The sequence below is a fragment of the Ambystoma mexicanum genome, unplaced genomic scaffold (assembly GCF_040938575.1).
Source record: "Ambystoma mexicanum isolate Mex_15411 unplaced genomic scaffold, UKY_AmexF1_1 Mex_scaf10, whole genome shotgun sequence".
NCBI classification, from domain to species: domain Eukaryota; kingdom Metazoa; phylum Chordata; class Amphibia; order Caudata; family Ambystomatidae; genus Ambystoma; species Ambystoma mexicanum.
The window spans coordinates 335,001-347,500 of record NW_027182325.1 but is presented as its reverse complement, the minus strand read 5'-3'; the positions used below and the strand labels follow the sequence as shown (position 1 = coordinate 347,500).

The following is a 12,500-nucleotide window of genomic DNA, read 5'->3' as shown; positions in this document are numbered from 1 at the left end:
CTTAGCTTCCGAGATCAGACGAGATCGGGCGCAATCAGTGTGGTGTGGCCGTAGGCTCTGGGCCTAGTGAGTTTTGTACTTTTAAGCATCTAGTCAGCTAGACCTTGCAGTTTTGAAAGGCAATTGAGAAATGGCTCACTTCCTGAACTTGGAGCACAAAAAAGCCTACAGCACCTGGTATTCCCAGGCGGTCTCCCATCCAGGTACTAACGAGGCCCGACACTGCTTAGCTTCCGAGATCGGGCGCAATCAGTGTGGTGTGGCCGTAGGCTCTGGGCCTAGTGAGTTTTGTACTTTTAAGCATCTAGTCAGCTAGACCTTGCAATTTTGAAAGGCAATTGAGAAATGGCTCACTTCCTGAACTTGGAGCACAAAAAAGCCTACAGCACCTGGTATTCCCAGGCGGTCTCCCATCCAGGTACTAACGAGGCCCGACACTGCTTAGCTTCCGAGATCAGACGAGATCGGGCGCATTCAGTGTGGTGTGGCCGTAGGCTCTGGTTCTTGTGAGTTTTGTACTTTTAAGCATCTAGTCGGCTAGACCTTGCAGTTTTGAAAGGCAATTGAGAAATGGCTCACTTCCTGAACTTGGAGTACAAAAAAGCCTACAGCACCTGGTATTCCCAGGCGGTCTTCCATCCAGGTACTAACTAGGCCCGACACTGCTTAGCTTCTGAGATCAGACGAGATCAGGCACATTCAGTGTGGTGTGGCCGTAGGCTCTGGGCCTACTGAGTTTTGTACTTTTAAGCATCTAGTCGGCTAGACCTTGCAGTTTTAAAAGGCAATTGAGAAAGGGCTCACTTCCTGAACTTGGAGCACAAAAAAGCCTACAGCACCTGGTATTCCCAGGCGGTCTCCCATCCAGGTACTAACTAGGTCTGACACTGCTTAACTTCCGAGATCAGTCGAGATCGGGTGCATTCAGTGTGGTGTGGCCGTAGGCTCTAGGAATGCTAAGAATATTACTCTTATGCATTTGCATTTAGTAAGCTAAGCCATGCAGCCACTTGCAACATGATACCACGCTCATCGCTCGATCAGCGCTCGATCAGGCTCGATCAGGCGAGATATATAAGACTGGTGGGCCCATTCAGGACTCCTATGTCTGGTAGGATAACTTTAATTCATCCATCCTGTGTCTGTTGCAGGGAGGTGGAGAGAACAATCAACACAATAATGGTTTTCTTTCATGCCTCTTGAAGGACTCAATATTCTCTGTACTGCATTACATGTGAAAGTCGATTTATTACCCATGAACACACTACCTGTATGCTAATTCTATGTAAAAAGGTAGCTCCAGCCCTCATGATGTTGTCCAACATTTCCGCTATAAAACGGGATACAATTATTTTGGAAACATACCAAATTTGAAAAATAATTGAGAAGTTGCGCAATTACTAATCATGGAGCACAAAAAAGCCTACAGCACCTGGTATTCCCAGGCAGTCTCCCATCCAGGTACTAACTAGGCCTGACCCTGCTTAGTTTCCGAGATCGGGCACATTCAGTGTGGTGTGGCCGTAGGCTCTGGGCCTAGTGAGTTTTGTACTTTTAAGCATCTAGTCGGCTAGACCTTGCAGTTTTGAAAGGCAATTGAGAAATGGCTCACTTCCTGAACTTGGAGCACAAAAAAGCCTACAGCACCTGGTATTCCCAGGTGGTCTCCCATCCAGGTACTAACTAGGCCCGACACTGCTTAGCTTCCGAGATCAGACGAGATCGGGCGCAATCAGTGTGGTGTGGCCGTAGGCTCTGGGCCTAGTGAGTTTTGTACTTTTAAGCATCTAGTCAGCTAGACCTTGCACTTTTGAAAGGCAATTGAGAAATGGCTCACTTCCTGAACTTGGAGCACAAAAAAGCCTACAGCACCTGGTATTCCCAGGCGGTCTCCCATCCAGGTACTAACGAGGCCCGACACTGCTTAGCTTCCGAGAACAGACGAGATCGGGCGCATTCAGTGTGGTGTGGCCGTAGGCTCTGGTTCTTGTGAGTTTTGTACTTTTAAGCATCTAGTCGGCTAGACCTTGCAGTTTTGAAAGGCAATTGAGAAATGGCTCACTTCCTGAACTTGGAGTACAAAAAAGCCTACAGCACCTGGTATTCCCAGGCGGTCTTCCATCCAGGTACTAACTAGGCCCGACACTGCTTAGCTTCTGAGATCAGACGAGATCAGGCACATTCAGTGTGGTGTGGCCGTAGGCTCTGGGCCTAGTGAGTTTTGTACTTTTAAGCATCTAGTCGGCTAGACCTTGCAGTTTTAAAAGGCAATTGAGAAAGGGCTCACTTCCTGAACTTGGAGCACAAAAAAGCCTACAGCACCTGGTATTCCCAGGCGGTCTCCCATCCAGGTACTAACTAGGCATGACACTGCTTAACTTCCGAGATCAGTCGAGATCGGGTGCATTCAGTGTGGTGTGGCCGTAGGCTCTAGGAATGCTAAGAATATTACTCTTATGCATTTGCATTTAGTAAGCTAAGCCATGCAGCCACTTGCAACATGATACCACGCTCATCGCTCGATCAGGCGAGATATATAAGACTGGTGGGCCCATTCAGGACTCCTATGTCTGGTAGGATAACTTTAATTCATCCATCCTGTGTCTGTTGCAGGGAGGTGGAGAGAACAATCAACACAATAATGGTTTTCTTTCATGCCTCTTGAACGACTCAATATTCTCTGTACTGCATTACATGTGAAAGTCGATTTATTACCCATGAACACACTACCTGTATGCTAATTCTATGTAAAAAGGTAGCTCCAGCCCTCATGATGTTGTCCAACATTTCCGCTATAAAACGGGATACAATTATTTTGGAAACATACCAAATTTGAAAAATAATTGAGAAGTTGCGCAATTACTAATCATGGAGCACAAAAAAGCCTACAGCACCTGGTATTCCCAGGCAGTCTCCCATCCAGGTACTAACTAGGCCTGACCCTGCTTAGCTTCCGAGATCGGGCGCATTCAGTGTGGTGTGGCCGAAGGCTCTGGGCCTAGTGAGTTTTGTACTTTTAAGCATCTAGTCGGCTAGACCTTGCAGTTTTGAAAGGCAATTGTGAAATGGCTCACTTCCTGAACTTGGAGCACAAAAAAGCCTACAGCACCTGGTATTCCCAGGCGGTCTCCCATCCAGGTACTAACGAGGCCCGACACTGCTTAGCTTCCGAGATCAGACGAGATCGGGCGCATTCAGTGTGGTGTGGCCGTAGGCTCTGGTTCTTGTGAGTTTTGTACTTTTAAGCATCTAGTCGGCTAGACCTTGCAGTTTTGAAAGGCAATTGAGAAATGGCTCACTTCCTGAACTTGGAGTACAAAAAAGCCTACAGCACCTGGTATTCCCAGGCGGTCTTCCATCCAGGTACTAACTAGGCCCGACACTGCTTAGCTTCTGAGATCAGACGAGATCAGGCACATTCAGTGTGGTGTGGCCGTAGGCTCTGGGCCTACTGAGTTTTGTACTTTTAAGCATCTAGTCGGCTAGACCTTGCAGTTTTAAAAGGCAATTGAGAAAGGGCTCACTTCCTGAACTTGGAGCACAAAAAAGCCTACAGCACCTGGTATTCCCAGGCGGTCTCCCATCCAGGTACTAACTAGGCCTGACACTGCTTAACTTCCGAGATCAGTCGAGATCGGGTGCATTCAGTGTGGTGTGGCCGTAGGCTCTAGGAATGCTAAGAATATTACTCTTATGCATTTGCATTTAGTAAGCTAAGCCATGCAGCCACTTGCAACATGATACCACGCTCATCGCTCGATCAGGCTCGATCAGGCGAGATATATAAGACTGGTGGGCCCATTCAGGACTCCTATGTCTGGTAGGATAACTTTAATTCATCCATCCTGTGTCTGTTGCAGGGAGGTGGAGAGAACAATCAACACAATAATGGTTTTCTTTCATGCCTCTTGAAGGACTCAATATTCTCTGTACTGCATTACATGTGAAAGTCGATTTATTACCCATGAACACACTACCTGTATGCTAATTCTATGTAAAAAGGTAGCTCCAGCCCTCATGATGTTGTCCAACATTTCCGCTATAAAACGGGATACAATTATTTTGGAAACATACCAAATTTGAAAAATAATTGAGAAGTTGCGCAATTACTAATCATGGAGCACAAAAAAAGCCTACAGCACCTGGTATTCCCAGGCAGTCTCCCATCCAGGTACTAACTAGGCCCGACCCTGCTTAGCTTCCGAGATCGGGGGCATTCAGTGTGGTGTGGCCGTAGGCTCTGGGCCTAGTGAGTTTGTACTTTTAAGCATCTAGTCGGCTAGACCTTGCAGTTTTGAAAGGCAATTGTGAAATGGCTCACTTCCTGAACTTGGAGCACAAAAAAGCCTACAGCACCTGGTATTCCCAGGTGGTCTCCTATCCAGGTACTAACTAGGCCCGACACTGCTTAGCTTCCGAGATCAGACGAGATCGGGCGCATTCAGTGTGGTGTGGCCGTAGGCTCTGGGCTTAGTGAGTTTTGTACTTTTAAGCATCTAGTCGGCTAGACCTTGCAGTTTTGAAAGGCAATTGAGAAATGGCTCACTTCCTGAACTTGGAGCACAAAAAAGCCTACAGCACCTGGTATTCCCAGGTGGTCTCCCATCCAGGTACTAACTAGGCCCGACACTGCTTAGCTTCCGAGATCAGACGAGATCGGGCGCAATCAGTGTGGTGTGGCCGTAGGCTCTGGGCCTAGTGAGTTTTGTACTTTTAAGCATCTAGTCAGCTAGACCTTGCAGTTTTGAAAGGCAATTGAGAAATGGCTCACTTCCTGAACTTGGAGCACAAAAAAGCCTACAGCACCTGGTATTCCCAGGCGGTCTCCCATCCAGGTACTAACGAGGCCCGACACTGCTTAGCTTCCGAGATCAGACGAGATCGGGCGCATTCAGTGTGCTGTGGCCGTAGGCTCTGGTTCTTGTGAGTTTTGTACTTTTAAGCATCTAGTCGGCTAGACCTTGCAGTTTTGAAAGGCAATTGAGAAATGGCTCACTTCCTGAACTTGGAGTACAAAAAAGCCTACAGCACCTGGTATTCCCAGGCGGTCTTCCATCCAGGTACTAACTAGGCCCGACACTGCTTAGCTTCTGAGATCAGACGAGATCAGGCACATTCAGTGTGGTGTGGCCGTAGGCTCTGGGCCTTGTGAGTTTTGTACTTTTAAGCATCTAGTCGGCTAGACCTTGCAGTTTTAAAAGGCAATTGAGAAAGGGCTCACTTCCTGAACTTGGAGCACAAAAAAGCCTACAGCACCTGGTATTCCCAGGCGGTCTCCCATCCAGGTACTAACTAGGCCTGACACTGCTTAACTTCCGAGATCAGTCGAGATCGGGTGCATTCAGTGTGGTGTGGCCGTAGGCTCTAGGAATGCTAAGAATATTACTCTTATGCATTTGCATTTAGTAAGCTAAGCCATGCAGCCACTAGCAACATGATACCACGCTCATCGCTCGATCAGCGCTCGATCAGGCTCGATCAGGCGAGATATATAAGACTGGTGGGCCCATTCAGGACTCCTATGTCTGGTAGGATAACTTTAATTCATCCATCCTGTGTCTGTTGCAGGGAGGTGGAGAGAACAATCAACACAATAATGGTTTTCTTTCATGCCTCTTGAAGGACTCAATATTCTCTGTACTGCATTACATGTGAAAGTCGATTTATTACCCATGAACACACTACCTGTATGCTAATTCTATGTAAAAAGGTAGCTCCAGCCCTCATGATGTTGTCCAACATTTCCGCTATAAAACGGGATACAATTATTTTGGAAACATACCAAATTTGAAAAATAATTGAGAAGTTGCGCAATTACTAATCATGGAGCACAAAAAAAGCCTACAGCACCTGGTATTCCCAGGCAGTCTCCCATCCAGGTACTAACTAGGCCCGACCCTGCTTAGCTTCCGAGATCGGGCGCATTCAGTGTGGTGTGGCCGTAGGCTCTGGGCCTAGTGAGTTTGTACTTTTAAGCATCTAGTCGGCTAGACCTTGCAGTTTTGAAAGGCAATTGTGAAATGGCTCACTTCCTGAACTTGGAGCACAAAAAAGCCTACAGCACCTGGTATTCCCAGGTGGTCTCCCATCCAGGTACTAACTAGGCCCGACACTGCTTAGCTTCCGAGATCAGACGAGATCGGGCGCATTCAGTGTGGTGTGGCCGTAGGCTCTGGGCTTAGTGAGTTTTGTACTTTTAAGCATCTAGTCGGCTAGACCTTGCAGTTTTGAAAGGCAATTGAGAAATGGCTCACTTCCTGAACTTGGAGCACAAAAAAGCCTACAGCACCTGGTATTCCCAGGTGGTCTCCCATCCAGGTACTAACTAGGCCCGACACTGCTTAGCTTCCGAGATCAGACGAGATCGGGCGCAATCAGTGTGGTGTGGCCGTAGGCTCTGGGCCTAGTGAGTTTTGTACTTTTAAGCATCTAGTCAGCTAGACCTTGCAGTTTTGAAAGGCAATTGAGAAATGGCTCACTTCCTGAACTTGGAGCACAAAAAAGCCTACAGCACCTGGTATTCCCAGGCGGTCTCCCATCCAGGTACTAACGAGGCCCGACACTGCTTAGCTTCCGAGATCAGACGAGATCGGGCGCATTCAGTGTGCTGTGGCCGTAGGCTCTGGTTCTTGTGAGTTTTGTACTTTTAAGCATCTAGTCGGCTAGACCTTGCAGTTTTGAAAGGCAATTGAGAAATGGCTCACTTCCTGAACTTGGAGTACAAAAAAGCCTACAGCACCTGGTATTCCCAGGCGGTCTTCCATCCAGGTACTAACTAGGCCCGACACTGCTTAGCTTCTGAGATCAGACGAGATCAGGCACATTCAGTGTGGTGTGGCCGTAGGCTCTGGGCCTAGTGAGTTTTGTACTTTTAAGCATCTAGTCGGCTAGACCTTGCAGTTTTAAAAGGCAATTGAGAAAGGGCTCACTTCCTGAACTTGGAGCACAAAAAAGCCTACAGCACCTGGTATTCCCAGGCGGTCTCCCATCCAGGTACTAACTAGGCCTGACACTGCTTAACTTCCGAGATCAGTCGAGATCGGGTGCATTCAGTGTGGTGTGGCCGTAGGCTCTAGGAATGCTAAGAATATTACTCTTATGCATTTGCATTTAGTAAGCTAAGCCATGCAGCCACTTGCAACATGATACCACGCTCATCGCTCGATCAGGCTCGATCAGGCGAGATATATAAGACTGGTGGGCCCATTCAGGACTCCTATGTCTGGTAGGATAACTTTAATTCATCCATCCTGTGTCTGTTGCAGGGAGGTGGAGAGAACAATCAACACAATAATGGTTTTCTTTCATGCCTCTTGAAGGACTCAATATTCTCTGTACTGCATTACATGTGAAAGTCGATTTATTACCCATGAACACACTACCTGTATGCTAATTCTATGTAAAAAGGTAGCTCCAGCCCTCATGATGTTGTCCAACATTTCCGCTATAAAACGGGATACAATTATTTTGGAAACATACCAAATTTGAAAAATAATTGAGAAGTTGCGCAATTACTAATCATGGAGCACAAAAAAGCCTACAGCACCTGGTATTCCCAGGCAGTCTCCCATCGAGGTACTAACTAGGCCTGACCCTGCTTAGCTTCCGAGATCGGGCGCATTCAGTGTGGTGTGGCCGTAGGCTCTGGGCCTAGTGAGTTTTGTACTTTTAAGCATCTAGTCGGCTAGACCTTGCAGTTTTGAAAGGCAATTGTGAAATGGCTCACTTCCTGAACTTGGAGCACAAAAAAGCCTACAGCACCTGGTATTCCCAGGTGGTCTCCCATCCAGGTACTAACTAGGCCCGACACTGCTTAGCTTCCGAGATCAGACGAGATCGGGCGCAATCAGTGTGGTGTGGCCGTAGGCTCTGGGCCTAGTGAGTTTTGTACTTTTAAGCATCTAGTCAGCTAGACCTTGCAGTTTTGAAAGGCAATTGAGAAATGGCTCACTTCCTGAACTTGGAGCACAAAAAAGCCTACAGCACCTGGTATTCCCAGGCGGTCTCCCATCCAGGTACTAACGAGGCCCGACACTGCTTAGCTTCCGAGATCGGGCGCAATCAGTGTGGTGTGGCCGTAGGCTCTGGGCCTAGTGAGTTTTGTACTTTTAAGCATCTAGTCAGCTAGACCTTGCAATTTTGAAAGGCAATTGAGAAATGGCTCACTTCCTGAACTTGGAGCACAAAAAAGCCTACAGCACCTGGTATTCCCAGGCGGTCTCCCATCCAGGTACTAACGAGGCCCGACACTGCTTAGCTTCCGAGATCAGACGAGATCGGGCGCATTCAGTGTGGTGTGGCCGTAGGCTCTGGTTCTTGTGAGTTTTGTACTTTTAAGCATCTAGTCGGCTAGACCTTGCAGTTTTGAAAGGCAATTGAGAAATGGCTCACTTCCTGAACTTGGAGTACAAAAAAGCCTACAGCACCTGGTATTCCCAGGCGGTCTTCCATCCAGGTACTAACTAGGCCCGACACTGCTTAGCTTCTGAGATCAGACGAGATCAGGCACATTCAGTGTGGTGTGGCCGTAGGCTCTGGGCCTACTGAGTTTTGTACTTTTAAGCATCTAGTCGGCTAGACCTTGCAGTTTTAAAAGGCAATTGAGAAAGGGCTCACTTCCTGAACTTGGAGCACAAAAAAGCCTACAGCACCTGGTATTCCCAGGCGGTCTCCCATCCAGGTACTAACTAGGCCTGACACTGCTTAACTTCCGAGATCAGTCGAGATCGGGTGCATTCAGTGTGGTGTGGCCGTAGGCTCTAGGAATGCTAAGAATATTACTCTTATGCATTTGCATTTAGTAAGCTAAGCCATGCAGCCACTTGCAACATGATACCACGCTCATCGCTCGATCAGGCGAGATATATAAGACTGGTGGGCCCATTCAGGACTCCTATGTCTGGTAGGATAACTTTAATTCATCCATCCTGTGTCTGTTGCAGGGAGGTGGAGAGAACAATCAACACAATAATGGTTTTCTTTCATGCCTCTTGAAGGACTCAATATTCTCTGTACTGCATTACATGTGAAAGTCGATTTATTACCCATGAACACACTACCTGTATGCTAATTCTATGTAAAAAGGTAGCTCCAGCCCTCATGATGTTGTCCAACATTTCCGCTATAAAACGGGATACAATTATTTTGGAAACATACCAAATTTGAAAAATAATTGAGAAGTTGCGCAATTACTAATCATGGAGCACAAAAAAGCCTACAGCACCTGGTATTCCCAGGCAGTCTCCCATCCAGGTACTAACTAGGCCTGACCCTGCTTAGTTTCCGAGATCGGGCACATTCAGTGTGGTGTGGCCGTAGGCTCTGGGCCTAGTGAGTTTTGTACTTTTAAGCATCTAGTCGGCTAGACCTTGCAGTTTTGAAAGGCAATTGAGAAATGGCTCACTTCCTGAACTTGGAGCACAAAAAAGCCTACAGCACCTGGTATTCCCAGGTGGTCTCCCATCCAGGTACTAACTAGGCCCGACACTGCTTAGCTTCCGAGATCAGACGAGATCGGGCGCAATCAGTGTGGTGTGGCCGTAGGCTCTGGGCCTAGTGAGTTTTGTACTTTTAAGCATCTAGTCAGCTAGACCTTGCACTTTTGAAAGGCAATTGAGAAATGGCTCACTTCCTGAACTTGGAGCACAAAAAAGCCTACAGCACCTGGTATTCCCAGGCGGTCTCCCATCCAGGTACTAACGAGGCCCGACACTGCTTAGCTTCCGAGAACAGACGAGATCGGGCGCATTCAGTGTGGTGTGGCCGTAGGCTCTGGTTCTTGTGAGTTTTGTACTTTTAAGCATCTAGTCGGCTAGACCTTGCAGTTTTGAAAGGCAATTGAGAAATGGCTCACTTCCTGAACTTGGAGTACAAAAAAGCCTACAGCACCTGGTATTCCCAGGCGGTCTTCCATCCAGGTACTAACTAGGCCCGACACTGCTTAGCTTCTGAGATCAGACGAGATCAGGCACATTCAGTGTGGTGTGGCCGTAGGCTCTGGGCCTAGTGAGTTTTGTACTTTTAAGCATCTAGTCGGCTAGACCTTGCAGTTTTAAAAGGCAATTGAGAAAGGGCTCACTTCCTGAACTTGGAGCACAAAAAAGCCTACAGCACCTGGTATTCCCAGGCGGTCTCCCATCCAGGTACTAACTAGGCATGACACTGCTTAACTTCCGAGATCAGTCGAGATCGGGTGCATTCAGTGTGGTGTGGCCGTAGGCTCTAGGAATGCTAAGAATATTACTCTTATGCATTTGCATTTAGTAAGCTAAGCCATGCAGCCACTTGCAACATGATACCACGCTCATCGCTCGATCAGGCGAGATATATAAGACTGGTGGGCCCATTCAGGACTCCTATGTCTGGTAGGATAACTTTAATTCATCCATCCTGTGTCTGTTGCAGGGAGGTGGAGAGAACAATCAACACAATAATGGTTTTCTTTCATGCCTCTTGAACGACTCAATATTCTCTGTACTGCATTACATGTGAAAGTCGATTTATTACCCATGAACACACTACCTGTATGCTAATTCTATGTAAAAAGGTAGCTCCAGCCCTCATGATGTTGTCCAACATTTCCGCTATAAAACGGGATACAATTATTTTGGAAACATACCAAATTTGAAAAATAATTGAGAAGTTGCGCAATTACTAATCATGGAGCACAAAAAAGCCTACAGCACCTGGTATTCCCAGGCAGTCTCCCATCCAGGTACTAACTAGGCCTGACCCTGCTTAGCTTCCGAGATCGGGCGCATTCAGTGTGGTGTGGCCGAAGGCTCTGGGCCTAGTGAGTTTTGTACTTTTAAGCATCTAGTCGGCTAGACCTTGCAGTTTTGAAAGGCAATTGTGAAATGGCTCACTTCCTGAACTTGGAGCACAAAAAAGCCTACAGCACCTGGTATTCCCAGGCGGTCTCCCATCCAGGTACTAACGAGGCCCGACACTGCTTAGCTTCCGAGATCAGACGAGATCGGGCGCATTCAGTGTGGTGTGGCCGTAGGCTCTGGTTCTTGTGAGTTTTGTACTTTTAAGCATCTAGTCGGCTAGACCTTGCAGTTTTGAAAGGCAATTGAGAAATGGCTCACTTCCTGAACTTGGAGTACAAAAAAGCCTACAGCACCTGGTATTCCCAGGCGGTCTTCCATCCAGGTACTAACTAGGCCCGACACTGCTTAGCTTCTGAGATCAGACGAGATCAGGCACATTCAGTGTGGTGTGGCCGTAGGCTCTGGGCCTACTGAGTTTTGTACTTTTAAGCATCTAGTCGGCTAGACCTTGCAGTTTTAAAAGGCAATTGAGAAAGGGCTCACTTCCTGAACTTGGAGCACAAAAAAGCCTACAGCACCTGGTATTCCCAGGCGGTCTCCCATCCAGGTACTAACTAGGCCTGACACTGCTTAACTTCCGAGATCAGTCGAGATCGGGTGCATTCAGTGTGGTGTGGCCGTAGGCTCTAGGAATGCTAAGAATATTACTCTTATGCATTTGCATTTAGTAAGCTAAGCCATGCAGCCACTTGCAACATGATACCACGCTCATCGCTCGATCAGGCTCGATCAGGCGAGATATATAAGACTGGTGGGCCCATTCAGGACTCCTATGTCTGGTAGGATAACTTTAATTCATCCATCCTGTGTCTGTTGCAGGGAGGTGGAGAGAACAATCAACACAATAATGGTTTTCTTTCATGCCTCTTGAAGGACTCAATATTCTCTGTACTGCATTACATGTGAAAGTCGATTTATTACCCATGAACACACTACCTGTATGCTAATTCTATGTAAAAAGGTAGCTCCAGCCCTCATGATGTTGTCCAACATTTCCGCTATAAAACGGGATACAATTATTTTGGAAACATACCAAATTTGAAAAATAATTGAGAAGTTGCGCAATTACTAATCATGGAGCACAAAAAAAGCCTACAGCACCTGGTATTCCCAGGCAGTCTCCCATCCAGGTACTAACTAGGCCCGACCCTGCTTAGCTTCCGAGATCGGGGGCATTCAGTGTGGTGTGGCCGTAGGCTCTGGGCCTAGTGAGTTTGTACTTTTAAGCATCTAGTCGGCTAGACCTTGCAGTTTTGAAAGGCAATTGTGAAATGGCTCACTTCCTGAACTTGGAGCACAAAAAAGCCTACAGCACCTGGTATTCCCAGGTGGTCTCCTATCCAGGTACTAACTAGGCCCGACACTGCTTAGCTTCCGAGATCAGACGAGATCGGGCGCATTCAGTGTGGTGTGGCCGTAGGCTCTGGGCTTAGTGAGTTTTGTACTTTTAAGCATCTAGTCGGCTAGACCTTGCAGTTTTGAAAGGCAATTGAGAAATGGCTCACTTCCTGAACTTGGAGCACAAAAAAGCCTACAGCACCTGGTATTCCCAGGTGGTCTCCCATCCAGGTACTAACTAGGCCCGACACTGCTTAGCTTCCGAGATCAGACGAGATCGGGCGCAATCAGTGTGGTGTGGCCGTAGGCTCTGGGCCTAGTGAGTTTTGT

At 47.5% G+C, this 12,500-nt stretch overlaps 34 non-coding genes and 10 pseudogenes across 34 annotated transcripts in view; all 44 read right to left on the bottom strand.

The window, feature by feature from the left end:
* LOC138547407 (5S ribosomal RNA) overlaps positions 1-56 on the bottom strand; it is a 119-nt gene extending 63 nt beyond the window's left edge. Inside the window, exon 1 of the ribosomal RNA XR_011291247.1 lies at positions 1-56. This exon is cut by the window's left edge and continues 63 nt beyond it. This is a non-coding gene — a ribosomal RNA (5S ribosomal RNA).
* A 106-nt stretch (positions 57-162) lies between these two features.
* On the bottom strand, positions 163-271 carry LOC138542972 (5S ribosomal RNA; annotated as a pseudogene).
* Positions 272-377: 106 nt separating this feature from the next.
* LOC138549709 (5S ribosomal RNA) lies at positions 378-496 on the bottom strand. The gene has a single exon (XR_011293483.1). It is a non-coding gene; the product is annotated as a 5S ribosomal RNA (ribosomal RNA).
* A 106-nt stretch (positions 497-602) lies between these two features.
* On the bottom strand, positions 603-721 carry LOC138539372 (5S ribosomal RNA). The gene has a single exon (XR_011287441.1). It is a non-coding gene; the product is annotated as a 5S ribosomal RNA (ribosomal RNA).
* Positions 722-827: 106 nt separating this feature from the next.
* Positions 828-946, bottom strand: LOC138541386 (5S ribosomal RNA). The gene has a single exon (XR_011289395.1). It is a non-coding gene; the product is annotated as a 5S ribosomal RNA (ribosomal RNA).
* Positions 947-1,420: 474 nt separating this feature from the next.
* LOC138545801 (5S ribosomal RNA) lies at positions 1,421-1,529 on the bottom strand (annotated as a pseudogene).
* Positions 1,530-1,635: 106 nt separating this feature from the next.
* Positions 1,636-1,754, bottom strand: LOC138547405 (5S ribosomal RNA). Its single transcript, XR_011291245.1, has one exon. It is a non-coding gene; the product is annotated as a 5S ribosomal RNA (ribosomal RNA).
* Positions 1,755-1,860: 106 nt separating this feature from the next.
* On the bottom strand, positions 1,861-1,979 carry LOC138540939 (5S ribosomal RNA). The gene has a single exon (XR_011288962.1). It is a non-coding gene; the product is annotated as a 5S ribosomal RNA (ribosomal RNA).
* Positions 1,980-2,085: 106 nt separating this feature from the next.
* Positions 2,086-2,204, bottom strand: LOC138539371 (5S ribosomal RNA). The gene has a single exon (XR_011287440.1). It is a non-coding gene; the product is annotated as a 5S ribosomal RNA (ribosomal RNA).
* A 106-nt stretch (positions 2,205-2,310) lies between these two features.
* Positions 2,311-2,429, bottom strand: LOC138542418 (5S ribosomal RNA). Its single transcript, XR_011290400.1, has one exon. It is a non-coding gene; the product is annotated as a 5S ribosomal RNA (ribosomal RNA).
* A 453-nt stretch (positions 2,430-2,882) lies between these two features.
* LOC138546756 (5S ribosomal RNA) lies at positions 2,883-2,991 on the bottom strand (annotated as a pseudogene).
* Positions 2,992-3,097: 106 nt separating this feature from the next.
* LOC138549707 (5S ribosomal RNA) lies at positions 3,098-3,216 on the bottom strand. The gene has a single exon (XR_011293482.1). It is a non-coding gene; the product is annotated as a 5S ribosomal RNA (ribosomal RNA).
* Positions 3,217-3,322: 106 nt separating this feature from the next.
* LOC138539370 (5S ribosomal RNA) lies at positions 3,323-3,441 on the bottom strand. The gene has a single exon (XR_011287439.1). It is a non-coding gene; the product is annotated as a 5S ribosomal RNA (ribosomal RNA).
* Positions 3,442-3,547: 106 nt separating this feature from the next.
* On the bottom strand, positions 3,548-3,666 carry LOC138538132 (5S ribosomal RNA). The gene has a single exon (XR_011286243.1). It is a non-coding gene; the product is annotated as a 5S ribosomal RNA (ribosomal RNA).
* Positions 3,667-4,130: 464 nt separating this feature from the next.
* LOC138544064 (5S ribosomal RNA) lies at positions 4,131-4,239 on the bottom strand (annotated as a pseudogene).
* Positions 4,240-4,344: 105 nt separating this feature from the next.
* On the bottom strand, positions 4,345-4,463 carry LOC138551212 (5S ribosomal RNA). The gene has a single exon (XR_011294941.1). It is a non-coding gene; the product is annotated as a 5S ribosomal RNA (ribosomal RNA).
* A 106-nt stretch (positions 4,464-4,569) lies between these two features.
* Positions 4,570-4,688, bottom strand: LOC138547404 (5S ribosomal RNA). Its single transcript, XR_011291244.1, has one exon. It is a non-coding gene; the product is annotated as a 5S ribosomal RNA (ribosomal RNA).
* Positions 4,689-4,794: 106 nt separating this feature from the next.
* On the bottom strand, positions 4,795-4,913 carry LOC138541493 (5S ribosomal RNA). Its single transcript, XR_011289499.1, has one exon. It is a non-coding gene; the product is annotated as a 5S ribosomal RNA (ribosomal RNA).
* Positions 4,914-5,019: 106 nt separating this feature from the next.
* Positions 5,020-5,138, bottom strand: LOC138539369 (5S ribosomal RNA). The gene has a single exon (XR_011287438.1). It is a non-coding gene; the product is annotated as a 5S ribosomal RNA (ribosomal RNA).
* A 106-nt stretch (positions 5,139-5,244) lies between these two features.
* LOC138538130 (5S ribosomal RNA) lies at positions 5,245-5,363 on the bottom strand. Its single transcript, XR_011286241.1, has one exon. It is a non-coding gene; the product is annotated as a 5S ribosomal RNA (ribosomal RNA).
* A 475-nt stretch (positions 5,364-5,838) lies between these two features.
* LOC138543240 (5S ribosomal RNA) lies at positions 5,839-5,947 on the bottom strand (annotated as a pseudogene).
* Positions 5,948-6,052: 105 nt separating this feature from the next.
* LOC138543355 (5S ribosomal RNA) lies at positions 6,053-6,171 on the bottom strand. Its single transcript, XR_011290599.1, has one exon. It is a non-coding gene; the product is annotated as a 5S ribosomal RNA (ribosomal RNA).
* A 106-nt stretch (positions 6,172-6,277) lies between these two features.
* Positions 6,278-6,396, bottom strand: LOC138547403 (5S ribosomal RNA). The gene has a single exon (XR_011291243.1). It is a non-coding gene; the product is annotated as a 5S ribosomal RNA (ribosomal RNA).
* Positions 6,397-6,502: 106 nt separating this feature from the next.
* Positions 6,503-6,621, bottom strand: LOC138541491 (5S ribosomal RNA). Its single transcript, XR_011289497.1, has one exon. It is a non-coding gene; the product is annotated as a 5S ribosomal RNA (ribosomal RNA).
* A 106-nt stretch (positions 6,622-6,727) lies between these two features.
* Positions 6,728-6,846, bottom strand: LOC138539367 (5S ribosomal RNA). The gene has a single exon (XR_011287436.1). It is a non-coding gene; the product is annotated as a 5S ribosomal RNA (ribosomal RNA).
* Positions 6,847-6,952: 106 nt separating this feature from the next.
* On the bottom strand, positions 6,953-7,071 carry LOC138538129 (5S ribosomal RNA). Its single transcript, XR_011286240.1, has one exon. It is a non-coding gene; the product is annotated as a 5S ribosomal RNA (ribosomal RNA).
* Positions 7,072-7,534: 463 nt separating this feature from the next.
* Positions 7,535-7,643, bottom strand: LOC138545688 (5S ribosomal RNA; annotated as a pseudogene).
* A 106-nt stretch (positions 7,644-7,749) lies between these two features.
* LOC138547402 (5S ribosomal RNA) lies at positions 7,750-7,868 on the bottom strand. Its single transcript, XR_011291242.1, has one exon. It is a non-coding gene; the product is annotated as a 5S ribosomal RNA (ribosomal RNA).
* A 106-nt stretch (positions 7,869-7,974) lies between these two features.
* Positions 7,975-8,083, bottom strand: LOC138542970 (5S ribosomal RNA; annotated as a pseudogene).
* A 106-nt stretch (positions 8,084-8,189) lies between these two features.
* Positions 8,190-8,308, bottom strand: LOC138549706 (5S ribosomal RNA). The gene has a single exon (XR_011293481.1). It is a non-coding gene; the product is annotated as a 5S ribosomal RNA (ribosomal RNA).
* A 106-nt stretch (positions 8,309-8,414) lies between these two features.
* On the bottom strand, positions 8,415-8,533 carry LOC138539366 (5S ribosomal RNA). Its single transcript, XR_011287435.1, has one exon. It is a non-coding gene; the product is annotated as a 5S ribosomal RNA (ribosomal RNA).
* Positions 8,534-8,639: 106 nt separating this feature from the next.
* LOC138538128 (5S ribosomal RNA) lies at positions 8,640-8,758 on the bottom strand. Its single transcript, XR_011286239.1, has one exon. It is a non-coding gene; the product is annotated as a 5S ribosomal RNA (ribosomal RNA).
* A 453-nt stretch (positions 8,759-9,211) lies between these two features.
* On the bottom strand, positions 9,212-9,320 carry LOC138545800 (5S ribosomal RNA; annotated as a pseudogene).
* Positions 9,321-9,426: 106 nt separating this feature from the next.
* On the bottom strand, positions 9,427-9,545 carry LOC138547401 (5S ribosomal RNA). Its single transcript, XR_011291241.1, has one exon. It is a non-coding gene; the product is annotated as a 5S ribosomal RNA (ribosomal RNA).
* Positions 9,546-9,651: 106 nt separating this feature from the next.
* Positions 9,652-9,770, bottom strand: LOC138540938 (5S ribosomal RNA). The gene has a single exon (XR_011288961.1). It is a non-coding gene; the product is annotated as a 5S ribosomal RNA (ribosomal RNA).
* Positions 9,771-9,876: 106 nt separating this feature from the next.
* Positions 9,877-9,995, bottom strand: LOC138539365 (5S ribosomal RNA). Its single transcript, XR_011287434.1, has one exon. It is a non-coding gene; the product is annotated as a 5S ribosomal RNA (ribosomal RNA).
* Positions 9,996-10,101: 106 nt separating this feature from the next.
* LOC138542417 (5S ribosomal RNA) lies at positions 10,102-10,220 on the bottom strand. The gene has a single exon (XR_011290399.1). It is a non-coding gene; the product is annotated as a 5S ribosomal RNA (ribosomal RNA).
* A 453-nt stretch (positions 10,221-10,673) lies between these two features.
* On the bottom strand, positions 10,674-10,782 carry LOC138546754 (5S ribosomal RNA; annotated as a pseudogene).
* A 106-nt stretch (positions 10,783-10,888) lies between these two features.
* Positions 10,889-11,007, bottom strand: LOC138549705 (5S ribosomal RNA). The gene has a single exon (XR_011293480.1). It is a non-coding gene; the product is annotated as a 5S ribosomal RNA (ribosomal RNA).
* Positions 11,008-11,113: 106 nt separating this feature from the next.
* LOC138539364 (5S ribosomal RNA) lies at positions 11,114-11,232 on the bottom strand. The gene has a single exon (XR_011287433.1). It is a non-coding gene; the product is annotated as a 5S ribosomal RNA (ribosomal RNA).
* Positions 11,233-11,338: 106 nt separating this feature from the next.
* On the bottom strand, positions 11,339-11,457 carry LOC138538127 (5S ribosomal RNA). The gene has a single exon (XR_011286238.1). It is a non-coding gene; the product is annotated as a 5S ribosomal RNA (ribosomal RNA).
* Positions 11,458-11,921: 464 nt separating this feature from the next.
* On the bottom strand, positions 11,922-12,030 carry LOC138544063 (5S ribosomal RNA; annotated as a pseudogene).
* A 105-nt stretch (positions 12,031-12,135) lies between these two features.
* LOC138551210 (5S ribosomal RNA) lies at positions 12,136-12,254 on the bottom strand. Its single transcript, XR_011294939.1, has one exon. It is a non-coding gene; the product is annotated as a 5S ribosomal RNA (ribosomal RNA).
* A 106-nt stretch (positions 12,255-12,360) lies between these two features.
* On the bottom strand, positions 12,361-12,479 carry LOC138547400 (5S ribosomal RNA). The gene has a single exon (XR_011291240.1). It is a non-coding gene; the product is annotated as a 5S ribosomal RNA (ribosomal RNA).
* Positions 12,480-12,500: the final 21 nt, after the last annotated feature.